This window comes from Cherax quadricarinatus, chromosome 38 (assembly GCF_038502225.1).
Source record: "Cherax quadricarinatus isolate ZL_2023a chromosome 38, ASM3850222v1, whole genome shotgun sequence".
Taxonomy (NCBI): domain Eukaryota; kingdom Metazoa; phylum Arthropoda; class Malacostraca; order Decapoda; family Parastacidae; genus Cherax; species Cherax quadricarinatus.
The window spans coordinates 21280709-21300400 of NC_091329.1; the positions used below are offsets into that span (position 1 = coordinate 21280709).

The following is a 19692-nucleotide window of genomic DNA, read 5'->3' on the forward strand; positions in this document are numbered from 1 at the left end:
CAACAGGGTGAAGCTTATCCATAAATGTTTGCACCTTTGTCCACATCGCACAAATCTTCTTAATCTTTGAAGAAGGCACCTTCCTCCATCTCTCCTCCTCCTCTGAAGCAATTTCCTGAGCTGTGGTCTGTTGCTGTTGCAGATGAAGCTCTTGCAGCTCTATAGTGGTTAGCAATTCATCGTGGTTCTCCACCAACTCTTTCACATCCTCAAAACTCACATCCAATCCCACTGAATTCCTCAATGATACAATACTTTCCACAACTGACATAGGCTCCTCAGGGTCAGCCCCAAACTCTTCAAAATCCCTCTTTTGGACACATTCTGGCCACAATTTTTTCCAAGCAGAGTTCAAAGTCCTGAAAGTCACTCCCTCCCAAGCCTTACCTATAAAGTTTATGCAATGGAGGATATTGAAGTGATCTTTCCAGAACTCTCTTAGGGTCAATTCAATGTATGAGGTCACTTCAAAGCACTTCTGAAACACTGCTTTGGTGTACAGTTTTTTGAAATTTGAAATGACCTGCTGGTCCATGGGCTGGAGGAGAGGAGTGGTATTAGGGGGCAAGAAATTCACTTTGATGAAATGAAACTCCTCCACTATTTACTCTTCCAAGTCTGGAGGATGAGCAGGAGTACTGTCCATTACCAGGAGGCACTTGAGTTCCAATTTATTTTCCAGGAGGTATTTCTTTACACTGGGGCCAAACACTTCATTGAACCAATCAAGGAAAATGTCCCTCATGACTCAAGCTTTACTGTTTGCCTTCCACATCACACACAATTTACCCTTGGCGACACTGTTTTCTTGAGCACTCTGAGATTTTCAGAGTGATACACCAGTAAAGGCTTCACTTTGAAATTCCCACTAGCATTACTACAGGACATGAGAGTTAGCCTGTCTTTCATAGGCTTGTGTCCTGGTAGTGCCTTTTCCTCCTGCGTGATGTAGGTCCTCTTTGGCACTTTCTTCCAAAAGAGGCCTGTTTCATCACAACTGAAGCTGTATAGTCCTTGTGGCTTAGCGCTTCTTTTTGATTATAATAATAATCATCACAACTGAACACTTGTTGTGGGATGAATCCTTCAGCCTCTCTGTACTCCTTAAATTCATGCACAAATTTTTCAGCCCCATGTTTATCATGAACTTGCTGCCTCACCATGCCTTACAACACTCTGTATGCCACTTTGCTTCTTAAATCTCTGAAACCAGCCTTTGCTGGCCTTAAATTCACTTACATTTGCACTCATTGCAGGCATTTTCTTTACGAGATCGCCTTACCTTTTCACAAATTATCGACTGCATAACGCTACCTCCTGATAACTGTTTCTCATTGATCCACACCAACAACAACCCCTCCACATCTTCGAGTATGTATCTGCGATCTCATTTTTTTAGCATATTTACCCCTTTCGCAACAACAGCTTCCTTAATTTTCTTTCTTTTGGCCACGATGGAAGCAATGGTTGTATGGGGCTTCCCATACATCCTGGCAAGCTCTGCCACACGCACTCCAGTTTCGTATTTTTCTACAATCTCCTTCTTGAATTCTATCGTGTTTCTCACCTTCTTTGCCAAAAGGCTGGCACTAGGAGCTTTCTTTGGGCCCATGGTGGCTTATTTAGCAGTTGCAAGTATTAAAACGAGTGGAATATTATGAAATGTATCATATGAATGCTTGGGATCGTGGTCACTCGCTGATAAACAATGGCACACTGGCTGTGAATGGAGTGTGGGATCCGCTTGGGCCACGTGTATGCATTCGGGACGAACGACTATTTTCGAGTCAAATTTTTGACAAAAAGAGTTATGATTTGCGAAAATTATGAATTCCGATGATTACAAAAAACGAGGGTCCACTGTAGTATCCTATGTGAATAGCATGTAAAAAAGAAAGTGTGGATGTTTTGTAAGTCAAGTAAATTTTGACTTTTCAAAAGTGGGGGTATTTGGCCTGGAATTTGATTGGGCAAACATTTTGAAAGGATATTTTTATTGAATTACAAGGGATTTTAAGTGATTTGCTGTTGAAGATCCCCATGCACATATACCATAAGAGAGGTAAGGACATCAGAGAGAAGTACAGAGTAAGTAATGTTTGAGATGCGTAGTACAAACTCATTCTTTTTTTTTAATGAATGCCCACTCTGCCCACTTAGGTATGTGCTGAATGCGAATGTTGAATTTAAACAAACCACAAAATGGGTAGTGTTTGAACCTCTGGCAAGAGAGTCCTCACTTGCCAAGGGTTCAAACTCCACCCACTCCATACTATGTTTGCAATTGTGTTATTACAATTTTGTGAGTCATACTGAATTTAAGTCAAGGTATATATATATCTAAGAATTTTATCTCGTCTTTCAGTTTCTGAGTAATAAGTTCAGTTTTTCCTGCCTCTTAGATGTTTACAGTAGTACTGCACTCTAACTTTTTGCTATTATGTTGTCCATTTGTATTTTCTTGAACTTGACTGTTTCTCTTTCATATTTGTACTACTCTGAAGATCTTTTTCTTCTTCTTCATAGACAAGAAGTAAGTTTTCTAAGAAATTAAATCTGTTTTCTAAGAAAAATAATTACCTTGTCCATACTGTTTTAGCTTCCATGCAAATCCATTTGCAATGATTATCTCGAGCTGCATATCTTCTCCCACCAACATGGAATCTTTCTCTGCATATTCCACAAGGTTGGTTCTTGCAATTTACAGCCATATTTATGTCTGTAATGAAATATTATAGTTAATGTCACAGCATTTTAGTTCAATGCTTAATGCTCATAATGGTAGTTTGTAGCAAAATGAAAGCCAATCTTTGATTACAGCACCTACCTTTGTTTAATATTATCTAGTATTGCATACTAGCTGCACTCATGGCTGTGACATGGAAACCTCCATGTGGACCATGGCCTGGTGGCTAAGGCTCTCGCTTCACACAGCAAGGGACTGGGTTCAATTCCTGGCGGGGTTAGAAACACTGGGCATGTTTCTTTACACTGGTTGTCTATGTTCCCCATCAGTAAAATGGGTACCTGGGTGTCAGTCGACTGGTGTGGGTCGCATCCTGGGACAGAACTGACCTAATTTGCCCGAAATGCTTTGCATAACAAGCGGCATTCTATATAGTAGTATGTCATTCATGTCAGCTAGACCTGTATACCTTGTACATGTACTTGTAGAAATAAAGATATTCCATGTATTATTATTATGTTATTATTAGACATTGTGGTTTCTAAGATATCTTTTTCTACAATGAGGCTGTTTCAGCAAAGCTGTTTAGGGGACATTGTTGCAGCTTGTTTTGGTGCTTTAGCTATCTCTTCATTCAGCAGTGCCTCTAGTAACTCTATGGTGTACATTCCTATTGAATCACCCAGTGTGTCCAATACTGCAGTATTTATTATACTGGTTCTCGGGATTCAACTGAAAAGAACATCATGGCTGGCAAGTCAATTTAGGAGGTTGTACATATGCTCAGTGCATTTAGTCTGACTGCCAGCGAGATTTGAATCCATTATTTGTTATTAAAGGAAAGGTTCAGGTTTAACATAGACTTTATAAGTGTTTGTCATATTTCTCTATTCTGAAGCTAATGATGGCTGGGGAGTATCAGAATAATGTAATATGAGCTTCAGGAGAAATAAGACACTTAGTAACTAGGAAGAAGACATCATGCACATCAACATCAAAATCCAATCTTCCATTTACTTCTAATCAGTTTTTTCTTCCCTTACAATAGTCAATGGTGAAATATTTACTTCATTCCCAGGTACATCAACAATAATTTATAAACTAAACTATCCCAAATTAACCCTTAAACGGTCCAAACAGATCGATGTTCAAATTCGTAGTGCTACAAAAGTAGATCTACTTTTTTTTTACATATTTTCAAATATAACAAAAAAAAAAATGCAGATAAAAGTTTTTTTTACACGTTTTCACATGTAAAACAAAAAAAAAAAAGATCTACATTTTTTTACATACTTTCAGATGTTGAAAAAATGTATATATACGTTTGGACCATTTAAGGGTTAACAAGGTATGTTACAGAGTTTAATTCTGTACTCGACCTTGATTAATGTAATACAACCTAATCTAACCTAGCCCAAATATAGAAGGGCCCCACTTATACAGAAGGTGAGGTTCTGGGCTACTGCTTTAAAGTGAGACATAGCCCTTTTTCACTTTCAAATGCATATAAAAGCCTGAAAACATATATATTAAGTGAACAATAAAGCCAGGCCTAAAAAATACATATACACCACACATATTCCTTACCTTAACCCTTTCAGGGTCGAGAGGCCCTCTCCTAAACTCATTCTCAGGGTCGAAAAATTTTCGGAAAAAAAAAAAATTATTTTTTATTATGAAAAGATAGAGAATCTTTTCCCAATCATAATGACACCAAAATTATGAAATTTGATGGAAAACTTATGGAATTATGCTCTCGTGAAGTTAGCGGTCTCGACGATGTTTATGCATTGGCGATCTCGCCCACTCTGAGCCCTATTGTCGGCCAATTCCCGTGTACTAGTCGACAAAAATCATAACTATTTTGCTAGAACTCCATTTTTTCTATTGAATGATTACAAGAAACCACCCATTTACCGATTTCAACTATCCAATAAAGCGGTCAGAAATTAGCAATTTTGTCAATTTCACACAAATTTCAAAAAATGCCAATTTCCAAATGGGGTCCAGAATAAACAACAGACATTCCTGGCACTAAAATAACATTTCCTCTGTTCATTAGTCACGTCCCCAGGCCCCTCTTACATTTCTTTTGCTTTCCACTTTGAATTTTTATTCTCATAAAAAATAGAAGATTTACTGTTATGCAGACTACTGCATTAGTGTAGAAATGGCATAAATAATATCAGCTCACTTGTGAAAGAATATTAGACTCACCAGTTGATGTGTATTGGACGCATAGCATGATTTGCTTACTTTTGAACTTTGGCAAAAATCAAACATTTCTACTACTTTGAGCTCAATTTCAAGGTACTTTTCACTGTAAAACCAATCAAAATCATCTCAATTTCTGTAACATGTTTTCCATTCTATAAAATGAGACCAGGAAAACTAGAATACAAGCATAAATACCATACGAAAACATAGTGCAAAGTCGCTGTTTTAAACCAAAAACACAAAGTTTTTTTTCTCATTATGTACTGTGTGCTGCAGGATTTTTTTATACTGCGCACACTGACCACATAGACCCATTCTTTCATATGTAGGCCTACCAGCTTTCTCTCACTAGATTTGAAGGCGCTAGAATTTAGGCATACTAGTACGTCAATAACCCTGGTGCATAAGCCGTACTAGTACGTCGGAAACCCTGAAAGGGTCAAAGCATTTTCATCCTTAGCTTACAGAGTGGTGAATATATTTATTGTAGGAAATTTGAATAAATGAAGAATGGGTATAATTAAAAACCAGTGCATTAGTGAAATGCTGTAAAGTGGGGGCTTTCTATAAATTTAAATTAACCCAATACATATAAGCATAAGGAAGTGTTAAAAGACTGTGCAGTGGAGTTGAGAGAGAGGGAGAGAGTGTGAGTTACCAATCTGCCTGTTGCGCTCCTAAAATGGGCATATTTTAAGTTAAATACTGTACACATGGTTTCCTATTCATGGAACAGTTTCTGGCTGCAAGAAGTACCCTATGTTATAGAATAATTGTAATGAATGTTCATCTTCACAAAATGTTCTAGCTGCAGCCTCTCCTTACTTAGCGATGCACTCGTTTACCGACGACTCTGACTTACAGTGGGCTCTCTGGCCAGTATGCATACCTAAATAATACATATTAGAGCTGAAGTACAGTGCTGACACTCTGTAGGAGGGGTGTTAATGGTGCAATTTTATAACTGTAGTGTAAGCATGCCTCTAGCAAAACAGCGATGGAGTGAATGATGAAAGCTTTTCTTTTTCGGGCCACCCTGCCTTGGTGGAAAATGGCTGACATGTTAATAAAAAAAAAATAGAGGTGATTTCCTCTATTCTGTTTATTGCAATATACAGTACACTACCATATAAACTTTTAAAAATACAATAAAAATGTTATAAATGGTGCAAGGTGCATTGACTGACCAGTGCAAGGTGGACTGACTGACTGGTGTGAGGTGAATTAACCGACCAGTGAGAGATGCATATACTTTTTTTAGTAGAAACCACTGGCAGAGATCTGAACCAGGAATTGGGTAAATATTGACACACTTGAGAATATCCTAGGTGACTATTTAATGAAACAGCCTACTACCTAAAACAGGGGCAGTTTTAGGTAGTAGGCTGGTAGACAGCAACTGCCCCGGGAGGTACTACCATCCTGCCAAGCGAGTGTAAAACGGAAGCCTGTAATTGTTTTACATGATGGTAGGATTGCCGGTGTCTTTTTCCGTCTCATAAACATGTAAGATTTCAGGTGCAGTAAAACCCTGGTTGTCATTTTTAATCAGTTCCAGAAGGTCGGCCGAAAACTGATTTGTACAAAAATTGAAGTAATATTTCCCATAAGAAATAATGTAAATCCAATTAATCTGTGTCTGACGTCCAAAAATATTGACAAAAAATACATTTGATAGAGAATAAATATAGTTTTATGTACGGAAAACAATGAAAAATAAATGCGACTACTGAAATGGATAAATGAACATTTAAATCACTAATACAGTGGACCCCCGCATAACGATGGCATCACATAGCGATTTTTCCGCATAACGATTACTTTTATCGCAAAATTTTTGCCGCGCATACCGATTAAAAACCCGCATACCGATTTTCGTCCGAGACGCGTCCAATGTGCCCTCAGCCAGCCTCACATGTGCCGCCCCGTCCCATTGTTTACCAGCCAGCCTCCGCGGTAACATCCAAGCATACACTCGGAATATTTCGTATTATTACAGTATTTTCGGTGCTGTTTCTGGAAAATAAGTGACCATGGGCCCCAAGAAAGCTTCTAGTGCCAACCCTACACCTCAAAGGGTAAGAATTACTATAGAGATGAAGAAAGAGATAATTGATAAGTATGAAAGTGGAGTGCGTATAGCCGACCTAGTCAAGCTGTACAAGAAACCCCAATCAACCATCGCTACTATTGTGGGCACCAGAAAGACAATCAAGGAAGCTGTTCTTGCCAAAGGTTCAACTGTGTTTTCGAAACAAAGATCGCAAGTGATGGAAGATGTTGAGAGACTCTTATTGGTGTGGATAAATGAAAAACAGATAGCAGGAGATAGCGTCTCTCAAGCGATCATATGTGAAAAGGCTAGGAAGTTGCATGAGGATTTAATTAAAAAAATGCCTGCAACTAGTGATGATGTGAGTGAATTTAAGGCCAGCAAAGGTTGGTTTGAGAGATTTAAGAAGCGTAGTGGCATCCATAGTGTGATAAGGCATGGTGAGGCTGCCAGTTCGGACCACAAAGCGGCTGAAAAATATGTGCAGGAATTCAAGGAGTACATAGAAACTGAAGGACTGAAACCTGAACAAGTGTTTAATTGTGATGAAACAGGCCTGTTCTGGAAGAAAATGCCAAGCAGGACCTACATTACTCAGGAGGAAAAGGCACTCCCAGGACATAAGCCTATGAAAGACAGGCTTACTTTGTTGATGTGTGCCAATGCTACTGGTGATTGCAAAGTGAAGCCTTTATTAGTGTATCACTCTGAAACTCCCAGAGCGTTCAGGCAAAAGAATGTCCTCAAGGATAATTTGTGTGTGCTGTGGAGGGCAAACAGTAAGGCATGGGTCACTAGGGAATTTTTCTATAACTGGTTACACCATGCATTTGCCCCCAATGTGAAAAATTACCTAACTGAAAAGAAATTAGAACTTAAGTGCCTCCTGGTGTTAGACAATGCCCCTGGTCATCCTACAGACGTGGCAGAGCGACTTTATGGGGACATGAGCTTCATTAAGGTGAAGTTTTTGCCTCCTAATACCACTCCTCTCCTGCAGCCCATGGACCAGCAGGTTATTTCCAACTTCAAGAAACTGTACACAAAAGCTCTGTTTGAAAGGTGCTTTGTAATGACCTCAGAAACTCAACTGACTCTAAGAGAGCTTTGGAGAGATCACTTTAATATCCTCAATTGTGTAAACCTTATAGGTAAGGCTTGGGAGGAAGTGACAAAGAGGACCTTGAACTCTGCTTGGAAGAAACTGTGGCCAGAATGTGTAGACAAAAGGGATTTTGAAGGGTTTGAGGCTAACCCTGAGAATCCTGTGCCAGTTGAGGAATCCATTGTGGCATTGGGAAAGTCCTTGGGGTTGGAGGTTAGTGGGGAGGATGTGGAAGAGTTGGTGGAGGAGGACAATGAAGAACTAACCACTGATGAGCTGATAGATCAACTTCAAGAGCAAGAGGCCAGACCTGAGGAAACTGGTTCAGAGGAGGGGAGAGAGAAATTGAAGAAGTTGCCTACTACAAAGATAAAGGAAATCTGTGCTAAGTGGCTTGAAGTGCAAACCTTCATGGATGAAAATCACCCTCACACAGCTATTGCAAGCCGTGCTGGTGATTATTACACTGACAATGTTGTGAAACACTTTAGGCAAGTCATAAAGGAACGAGAGGTACAGGCCACTATGGACAGATATCTTGTGCGAAAGAAGTCCAGTGACTCTGAAGCTGGCCCTAGTGGCATTAAAAGAAGAAGGGAAGTAACCCCAGAAAAGGACTTACTACCTCAAGTCCTAATGGAAGGGGATTCCCCTTCTAAACACTAACACACTCTCTCCCCTCCTCCCATCCCATCAATCATCACCAGATCTTCAATAAAAGTAAGTGTCATTTAATTGTGCATGCCTTTTTCAGTTTGTGTGTATTAAAATTAACATTTCATGTGGTAAAAAAAATTTTTTTTCATACTTTTGGGCGTCTTGCACGGATTAATTTTATTTCCATTATTTCTTATGGGGAAAATTCATTCGCATAACGATTATTTCGCATAACGATGAGCCCTCTTGCACGGATTAAAATCGTTAACCGGGCGTCCACTGTACATACCTTTATTGAAGAGTCTTGTTGGCGTATGGAAGAAGGCGAAGAGGGGAGAGGGAAGAGAGATTACTGTTTGGAAGGGAAATCCCTCTCCATCAGGACTTCAGGTATCAAAGCCCTATCCGGGGTTACTCCCCTTCTCTGTCTTTTACTGGCACTAGGACCAGCTTGAGAGTCACTGGACCCCTGTCGCACAAAAAATCTGTCCAGAGAGCTCTGTTTCTGGTGTTTCTTTAATATATACCTAAAATGGGACAAGGCATTGTCATTGAACATGTTGCAGACATGACTTGCACCAATTTTGTTAGGGTGATAATTCTCCACAATACTTTGCACCTCACTCCACTTTGCACAAATGTCTTTAATTACTGAAGAAGGCACATCCTCCCCTTTCTCTTTCTCCTCCTCTGAAGCAATTTCCTCAGCTGTGATCTGTTGCTGTTCCAGTTGAAGGTTTTGCAGCTCTTCAGTGGTTAGTTAGCTCTTCCCTGTGGTCCTCCAACTCCATGAACTTCCCCAATGCCACAATAGATTCCACAACAGGCGTAGGGTTGTCAGGGTCAGCCTCAAACCCTTTAAAATCCTTCTCTTGAACACATTATGGCCACAATTTTCACCAAGCAGAGTTCATCGTTCTGGAAGTCACTTCCTGCCAAGCCTTATCTATAAGGCTTATGCAGTTGAGGATATTGAAATGATTCCTCCAGAACTCTCTTAGGATAAATTCAGTGTCCGAGGTCACTTCAAAGCACCTTTGAAACATTGCTCTGGCGTAGAGTTTTTTAAAGCTTAAAATGACCTGCTGGTCCATAGGCAGATGAGAAGAGTGGTATTAGGGGGCAAGAACTTCACTGTGATAAAACTAAACTCCTCAAACAATTGGTCTTCCAAGTCTGGAAGATGAGCAGGAGCATTGTCCATTACCAGGAGGCACTTGAGGTATTTCTTCACACTTGAGCCAAACACTTCATTGACCCACTCAATGAAAATTAGCCTCGAGACACATGCCTTATTGTTAGCCTTCCACATCACACACAATTTACTCTTCATGATGTAGTTTTTTCTTGAACACTTGAGAATTTTCAGAGTGATGCACCAGTAAAGGCTTCACTTTAAAATTCCCACTAGTGTTACCACAGAACAAGACAGTTAGTCTATCCTTCATGGGTTTGTGTCCTGGCAGTGCCTCTGCCTCCTGCATGATGCAGGTCCTCTTTGGCATTTTCTTCCAAAAGAGGCCTGTTTCGTCACAACTGAACACTTGTTGAGGGAGGAATCCTTCAGCTTCTACATACCCTTTGAATTCATCAATGAATTCTTCGGCCGCATGTTTGTCTGAACTTGCAGCCTCACCCTGCCTTACTACACTGTGTATGCCACATTGCTTCTTGAATCCGTCGAGCCAGCCTTTGCTGGGTTTAAATTCACTAACAGCAGCACTCATCCCAGGCATTTTGTTTACAAGTTCAGCATGCAGTTGCCTTGCCTTTTCACAAATTATCGACTCCACAACACTATCTCCCGCTAACTGTTTTTCGTTGATCCACACCAACAACTTCTCAAAATCTTTGATTGTTTGCAATCTCTGTTTCGTTAGCGCATTTATTCCTTTTGCAACATCAGCTTCCTTGATTTCTTTTTTCTTCGCCAGGATGGAACTGATTGTTGATTTGGACTTCTCCTACATCCTGATGAGCTCGGCCACATGTACGCCACTTTCGAACTTTTCTACGAGTTCTTCTTGAATTCTATCTTGTTTCTCACCTTCTTTACCAAAGGGCTGGCACTCGCAACTTTCTTTGGCCCAAGGTGGCTTATTAGCAGTTGCAAGCACGAAAAACAATAAATTATAATGTAATGTTTTGGAAGAACAAGCAGAATAATGCTCACTGCATGAGTAACAAAGACTGAGTCACAAACATACAAGCAGCCATGTCCTGCCAGTAGGCAAACGCGTCTGGTATGGATGATTTCAGTGCGGATGTACGAAAACGGGAAAAATTTCGCCGAAAAAATTGAACGAAAACTTAATTGTACGATAACCGAACCGGATGAAAACCAGGGTTTTACTGTATGTCTTGCTACTTCTACTTGCACTTAGGTCACATTACACATGCATATACTGTACAAGCATATATATACACACCCCTCTGGGTTTTCTTTTATTTTCTTACTAGTTTTTGTTCTTGTTTATTTCCTCTTATCTCCATGGAGAAGTGGAACAGAATTCTTCCTCTGTAACCCATATGTGTCATGAGAGGCAACTAAAATGCTGGGAGCATGGGGCTAGTAACCCCTTCTCTTTTGGTTTTAAGCCAGACATAGTAGTCATCACTCTAGGAGGTATTGTCATATTTACTGAGGGGTCGTACAGTGCTTGGGAAATGGGAGGCAAGCAGGGGGATCTGAGGGAACAGATGGTAACTGCAATTCCTTGGAATAAAATCCCTTCACTAGTACAGTGGACCCCCGGTTATCGGCCGGTTCTGTTATTGGCCAATTCGGTTATCAGCCGGTTTTTCAGTGCCCCGTTATCGGCCGTTAATTCAGTGATCAGCCATTTGGGATGTATCCATCTACCGGCTGGGGCCACTTGCGCGTCAGTTTGGCTTTGTCTCTTGGTGGCTGAGGAAGCTTCTGCTCATACATCCAAACATTTCACTTGTTTTCCATTGTTTTTAGTGGGGTTTTTTGCAATGCAACTGTGAAATAAGTAACCATGGCTCCAAAGAAAGTTCCTGTGGTAAAGAAAGTGAGAAACACCACAGAATTTAAGCGTGAAGTGATAGAAAAGTTTGAGAGTGGTATGAAGGTGGTGGAACTTGTCAGGATGTACAGCAAGAATAAATCAACAATTACGTCCATCCTGGCAAAGAAAGAACAAATCAAAGATGCTAATGTTGCAAAAGGAGTAACTTTTCTAACTAAACAAAGGCAACCATAATGGAAGAGATGGAAAAGTTATTATTATTGTGGATTAAGGAAAAAGAATTAGTGAGAGACAGTGTTGTGGAGTCTATTATTTGTGAGAAGGCAAGGCAGTTGCATGAGGATCTTGCAAAGAAAATGCCTGGAACAAATGCTGCAGTTTGTGAATTTATGGCCAGCAAAGGATGGTTTGATAGATTTAAGAAACGTAGTGGCATACACAGTGTTGTAAGGCATGGTGAGGCAGCAAGTTCTGACAAATGTGCGGCTGAAAAATTCGTGCAGGAATTCCACGGGTACATAGAGGCTGAAGGATTCAAACCCCAACAGGCCTATTTTGGAAGAAAATGCCAAACAGGACCTACATTACCCATGAGGAAAAGGCACTGCCAGGACACAAGCCTATGAAAGACAGGCTTACTTTTTTGTTGTGTGGTAATGCTAGTGGGGATTTCAAAGTGAAGCCTTTATTCGTGTATCACTCAGAAAATCCCAGAGTGTTCAAGAAAAACAATGTCATGAAGAATAGATTGTGTGTGATGTGGAAAGCTAATCATAAGGCATGGGTCACAAGGCAAATTTTCAAAGAGTGGGTTAATGATGTGTTTGGCCCAAGTGTGAAAAAAATACCCCCTGGAAACGAAATTGCCACTCAAGTGCCTCCTGTTACTGGACAATGCTCCTGCACATCCTCCAGACTTGCAAGACCAAGTGTTTAGGGACTTCAGTTTCATCACAGTGAAGTTCTTGCCTCCTAACACCACTCCTCTCCTCCAGCCCATGGACCAGCAGGTCATTTCTAACTTCAAAAAACTTTACACAAAAGCAGCGTTTCAAAATAGCTTTGAAGTGACGTCGGACACTCAGTTGACCCTAAGAGAGTTCTGGAGGAATCACTTCATTATCCTCAACTGCATAAGCCTTATAGGTAAGGTTTGGGAGGGAGTGATTTCCAGGACTTTGAACTCTGCTTGGAGAAAACTGTGGCCAGATTGTGTCCAAGAGAGGGATTTTGAAGGGTATGAGGCTGACCCCTGACCCTGACCCTGCCGACCCTGTGGACTATTATGTCACTGGGGAAGTCCCTGGGGTTGGAGGTGAGTGGTAAGGATGTGGAAGAGTTGGTGGAAGACCACAGGGAAGAGATAACCACTGAAGAGCTGCAAGAGCTTCAACTTGAATAGCAACAGACTGCCGCTGAGGAACTTGTTTCAGAGGAGGAGGAAGAGGGAGTGAAGGAGGTGCCTAATTCAGAGATTAAAGAGTTGTGTGCAATGTGGACTAGGGTGCAAGCTTTTGAAGAGAAACACCACCCTGACAAAGCTGAAACAAGCCATATCTGCAACATGTTTAGTGACAAAACCCTGTCCCAGTTCAGAGAAATCTTAAAGAGACACCAGAAACAGAGCACTCTGGACAGTTATTTTGCGAGACAGAGGTCCAGCGACTCTCAAGCTGGTCCTAGTGGCATTAAAAGACAAAGAAGGGAAGTAACCCCAGAGAAGGCTTTGCTACCTAAAGTCTTTATGGAGGGGGATTTCCCTTCCAAACACTAACTCCTCCCTCATTCCTCTTCCCTATCTCCCAGAAGCCAGCATTAGTCTTCAATAAAGGTATGTAATATTTAAATAATTCTTAAAAAAATTATTTTTTTTTTTGTGAATATTTTTGTCTGGAATGGATTAACTGTATTTCCATTTATTCTTATGGGAAATATTAATTAAGTTCTCGGCCATTTCGGTTATCGGCTGACCTTCTGGAACAGATTACGGCCGATAACTGGGGGTCCACTGTATCTAGATACCCTCTTGAAGGGACCAAGTCAATAATAATTACTGATTGTACTGATCAAGCTGAAAATTATGAATTGCTAATTGATAATTATTGAATATAGTTATTTAGATTTTTCTTAACATTATTCTTAATTAAATGACAATTGTACAATACCCCCCTTAGCCCAAATCTATTCTAAACTAACCTGAAATAACTGAGAATGAAACCAAAACTAACACAACTTAACCTAACCTGACTCCAACTAAATTAACTCAGCCTAACCTAATAAAGCCAATCCTAAAACAGCCTAAAATAACCCAACCACTCACAATTAGTAACTGAGACTGGCTTCTCACAATTACTGAAAAGGAAGGAAGACAGGAGATATGACTTTTAAGTAGTGAATGAGAGTGCAGTGGTCAGGTTGAGTGGGTGAATCAGTATTGACTGAGTTTCTGCAAGAGTTTTTGGATAAATCACTATGTATTTGAAAAACCTGTAGCCAATGCTCATTCATCTTGTCCCCTGAAGTCACTAATTATGTCATGACTAAATTCACATGATTCACACTAAGAAACCATGCCCATAAAAGGCCCTAAAATCTGGAATTCATTACCTGTAAATATAAAAGAAACACTACCTGTTTATAAATTCAAGTCTCTTCTCAAAGATCACTTACTCACCCAAAACCAAATAAATACTGAATAACTGAACCTTATAAATTGTATATCTTAAATGTTTCTCACAATTATATCATATAAATGTTAAACCTAAAACCCAATCTAACTTTATTATTTTTTAAATACACTACCTAACAGAATACTCCATACGGCTGAATGTACAACAATGCATGCAACCATATGACCTGTCTTTGTAATACTCATTTGTGCTTTATAGTTATCTGTTTACAATAATGTATTATCACTGATTTCATCATTGCTTAGTTAATTTTAAGCCAGCCCGTAATGCTATGCATAGTATAAGTGGCTTTGGCATGCTGCTCTTATCTGTATTTTTTTGTACCTCTGTATGTATGCTCAAATTGTTAATAAATAAATAAATAAAAAATAAAATAAATACTAGTGAAGATACACATGCTTTATTTTGAAATGGATCATAGTCTATGTACGAGGGCTATGTTTGGTGTGGCTTGTCATGCGACTCACTGTAAGGGTGTCAGGTTACTGAATAAAAATAATTGGCCCTTTCTGGGTTTCTCACATGACTGATTACCTAATGTTGATTGACTGTTCCAAGGTAAACTGTAGGTTACATAAATCATTTATTTTTAGTAATATCTCCCAAAATAACAATTTGCAAATGAATTATCTTCAATTATAAACCAACGGCCAAGTCTACAGAGATGGAATAGTAAATACATGTATAGAGTTTAAGGGCTCCATTGAGATCTGCAAAAAATTATAATGGGAAGTGTGTAATACTGACTGATTTGTACAATGGACATAATTTGATTTTGTGCAAATTGCAAAATAATGACTTTGGATGGCAAATATTAAAAAATTCATTTAACTACTGGAACCGACCTGACCTAACCTAACCCTACCCAACCTGACGAAATTATGTAAACAAGACAGGTCTTGCAGCAATGGACACAAGTTGCACAAAATTAGAAAGGATATGCTCAAGTACTGGTTTGACAAAAAAATTGTAAATGAGTGGTACAAACTCCCAGGTGGCATTACTGGCACAAGAACTTTGGCTAGATTAAAATACAGATTGAATGGGCATATGATTAGGTATGGTTGGGTGTGAGGAGTTGCCTAGCATAACCAATAGGCCTACTGCAGTGTTCCTTCATTCTAATGTACTTAACAAAATCCAATGTATACTCCAGACATTGCTCATGTGTTGGCATTATTAGTATTGTTTACATCGCTGGGACAGCGAAGTATTCCACCTGACTGGCAGGATGTATAAATATACCTGATACATTCAATCTATCATCTTAAAAAACTGTTGCTTATCTCTCCCCCTCCCTCCTTCAAAAAAGCACAAGAAATAACTATTTTTCCCCATTATCAACAAATAATAAATAAATTTTATTTCTTTGCAGAAGTTACAAAATGTGATTTACATTTTACAAAGTATTAAGTACAATGAAAGCCACTGACATCCCGGGGCATGTCGGGCTATGGATTGATTATTTGTGTTACATTATTATTATAATCAAAAAGAAGAGCTAAACCATAAGGGCCATACAGCGCTGCTATTTGTGTTACAGAAATGAAACTAAAAATTTAATTCGCTGGAGATTCTAAACTAACTATTAGCCGATACAATTGTCCTATATACTTACAACTACACTTGAAACAGAGTATGTACTAAGATTTCTGTATCATGTCAAGTTCTGCTTGCGTCTGTATGATCTTCCTTTGTAGCCTCTCCCGACGTCTCTTGAGCCACTCAATCCTCCAGCTCTTGAATTTGTAGCCACAGAAGACACCAAGAGTGAATGTAGCTCCTAGAGCCACCAACAGTGTGGTTGTGGTTAGTGTTAACTCTTTCTTCATGATATTTAGGAATACTTAAAATGGCAACGTGTTGATGGTCTACCATCACCTGCTGACTCGGCCGCCCTAAGAACAAAGTAACTTTTCCAATTATTGTACCAAGATATTATACTCTTGTAATACTGTGCTTCATAAGTGTTATTTATAACAATAATTATACTCTCGAATAGTTACATGTAATATTGTAAAATCTTTTAAATATGTGTTGTTATTGTGGTTGTTAAGGGCAGCCAAAACGTACAATATTAAATCCTGGCACCAGGGCGTCCGGGCGTCCAGGAAAAATACATTCTCAAAATAAGTAAGTTTATTCAGGTTAACACAAATACAGTTACATAGATTATCATACATAGCAGCATATGTGTAAACAACCTAGGATAACCCAAAAAAGTCAGACAGAGTGACTTATTTCCATTGGGGTCCTTTAATAGATGATTTTCTTCGGATTTTTAAACCCGGAAGGTTAGCCACCCAGGATATCCCAAGAAAGTCAGTGCGTCATCGAGGACTGTCCAACTTATTTCCATTGGGGTCCTCAATCTTGCCCCCCAGGATGCCACCCACACCAGTCGGCTAACACCCAGGTACCTATTTGCTGCTAGGTGCTGTTATGGATCCTGGCCAAACCCCTCCCACCCACACTTTCCCTCATCACCTCCCTCTTAATGAAGACACATTTGACCCTCTGCTTTAAGTCCAACAATCCCAGCCCCCCCTTACTTACAGGTAACATTACCACATCCCTTTTAATCTAATCACAACTCGAACCCCACAAGAATTTAAAAACCTTCCTAAGTATGTTCGTTATTGCTGGCCCAGTTAATGGGAACACGGCTGCCACGTGCCATACTTTGCTATACAGTAAGATATTAATAACAATGGCACGCTGCACAAGGGTCAAATGATATGGTCGCAATGCACCCAAACGTCCCTGAATCCTTTCTACCATCCTAATCGAGTTTTCCGTGCGTGCCACAGTTAGATCGTCTGCATAAATCAGACCGCAAATTTTTAACGAATTCACCTGCCTCCTCACAACTGCACTACTCCAATCAACTCTACCGGCCCAAGCCCCTAACCCCATAACCATGGATTTATCTGAATTTACCCTCATACCAGTTGCCCCTGCGAACATTTTTACTACCCCGTCTAATGTGTCCATTGACATCCCCTCCCTGATCAGAACAGTTGTATCATCCACATACCCAATTAAAACTGGCCAAACCCTCGCAACCTCACACCCTGGTCCCTCTACGTGACACATACGCTGCTCCACCAATCTATAAAAGGGGTCCTGTACGCATGCAAACAATAATTGTGACATAGGACACCCCTGCCTAATTCCCCTACCCATTACAATCTTCTCACCCAATCGACCATTAATCTGTACCCTCGCCATTGCACCTCCATACAACGCCTCAACCCAACCCACTATTTCTTCCCCAAACCCCTGACCCCTGAGGATGGCTTTCAATGCTTTCCGATCCACTCTATCGTATGCCCCTTGCCAATCGAGCGCCACCAAACCTCCCGCCCTCCCCCCCCCCCCCTTTTGCCTCCACGAAATCCCTAAGTAACCCATGCCCCTCCACCATGGACCTCCCTGGCAAACCAAACTGAGTTTTTGATACTACCCGCCCCACCACACACATGACCCGATTTCCCAAAATCTTCGCAAACAATTTATAATCTGCGCATAACAACGAGATCGCCCGGTAATCCCGAAGCGTATGCTGCCCCTTACCCTTCGGTACCAATACAACGACAGCCGTTGCCTGCTTCTCACCCAGCTCACCTCTCTCCTTCATGCAATTTAATAACCTAACCAAAAAATGCCTCATTAATTCCCAATGCTGCTGATAAAACTCTGCCGGGAGTCCATCAATTCCAGGTGCTTTGCCCTTTCGCATTCCACTTAAAGCCCTCCATATTTCTCCCTCAGTTATTTCCCCACCCAGTGCTTCCCTATCACTGTTACGCAACTGACATACCACACTCCCACACACCTGTTCTAAAACCCCATCCTCTACCCCTTCTCGTTGCCAGTACTTCTCATACCACTTGTCAGCAAACGCCCCCATTCCTTCCGTAGCTTGTATGACCTGCCCCTCCCGGTCCGTCCCGGCCCGGTGGTCTGGTGGCTAAAACTCCCGCTTCACACACGGAGGGCCCGGGATCGATTCCCGGCGGGTGGAAATTCCGACACGTTTCCTTACACCTATTGTCCTGTTCACCTAGCAGCAAATAGGTACCTGGGTGTTAGTCGACTGGTGTGGGTCGCATCCTGGGGGACAAGATTAAGGACCCCAATGGAAATAAGTTAGACAGTCCTCGATGACGCACTGACTTTCTTGGGTTATCCTGGGTGGCTAACCCTCCGGGGTTAAAAATCCGAACGAAATCTTATCTTATCTTATCTTACCCTCCTATCGACTCATGAACCTCCAACCATGGAATAGTCATTGCCTGCTGTCTTTGTTTCTGCCTACGCAATACGCACGATGAAGGTCTATCGCCCCATAACACCTCTTCCACCCCCGCCTGTACCAGCACCGCTTGGAACCTCTCATCCTGTACCTCACGCAGTCTCCCTTTAATTGCCATAATATCATCCATGGGATAATTGCCCGCCACCGCCCCCCTCGCATAGCAACCCCGTAATCTATCCTCCGAATAGTTAGCAAGCCCATATTTTAAAGAATTGATACGTTTCCCTTCATTTACGTAATATTGCTTAATCCGTTCTTTAGCCACACCATCCCACCACATCCTCTACCCCATTTATCTCTGCACTTAACCCCTCCCACAGCGTTGCAAATCCCTCTATCCCCTCCTCATCACCTAACACACTTGTATTTAATTTCCAATAACCCCTAGATATACCTGCTAGTGACTCCCACGCCACCTCTGCTACTACCACCCGATGATCCGAATAAGCTACTTCTATTGTACGGAAAAATGTCAACCCAACCCCTTGAGATATATACAGCCTATCCAACCTAGCAGCGTAACCCCGTCTTACAAAAGTGTGTTCTACCTCCCACGCCCCTCCTCCAACCGCATCCCGCAACTGAATATCCCTCAAAAGATCTCGCAAGGCCGCCGACACGTGCCCCGCACCTTTTGGTTCCACGTCAGCCCTCCTAATAACGCAGTTCCAGTCCCCACCAACGACGGCCACTGTAGGTAACCCACGTAAGAAGAAAACTAGTTCTTCACATACAAAATCCCTTTTTACCCTCACATCATTTTCTAAACACCTATTAGGCACTATAGCTTCGGAAAATTAAAATAGTTTCCACAATATATATATATATATATATATATATATATATATATATATATATATATATATATATATATATATATATATATATATATATATATATATATATATATGTGTGTGTGTGTGTGTGTGTATATATATATGTGAGTATGTATATGTATATATATGTGTGG

General features: G+C 40.7%; 1 long non-coding RNA gene across 2 annotated transcripts in view; it reads right to left on the reverse strand.

Annotated features, from left to right (window-relative positions):
* The window catches only part of LOC138853741 (uncharacterized), a 28801-nt gene extending 12355 nt beyond the window's left edge, over positions 1 to 16446 (reverse strand). Inside the window, exons 1-3 of one of the 2 annotated variants that reach the window (XR_011392900.1) lie at positions 16408 to 16446; positions 16020 to 16299; positions 2581 to 2719 (exon numbers count right to left, since the gene is read on the reverse strand). This is a non-coding gene — a long non-coding RNA (uncharacterized lncRNA). Of the gene's footprint in view, positions 1 to 2580; positions 2720 to 16019; positions 16370 to 16407 lie in introns of those variants that run through there. The other variant, XR_011392899.1, reaches the window with a different exon arrangement.
* Positions 16447 to 19692: the final 3246 nt, after the last annotated feature.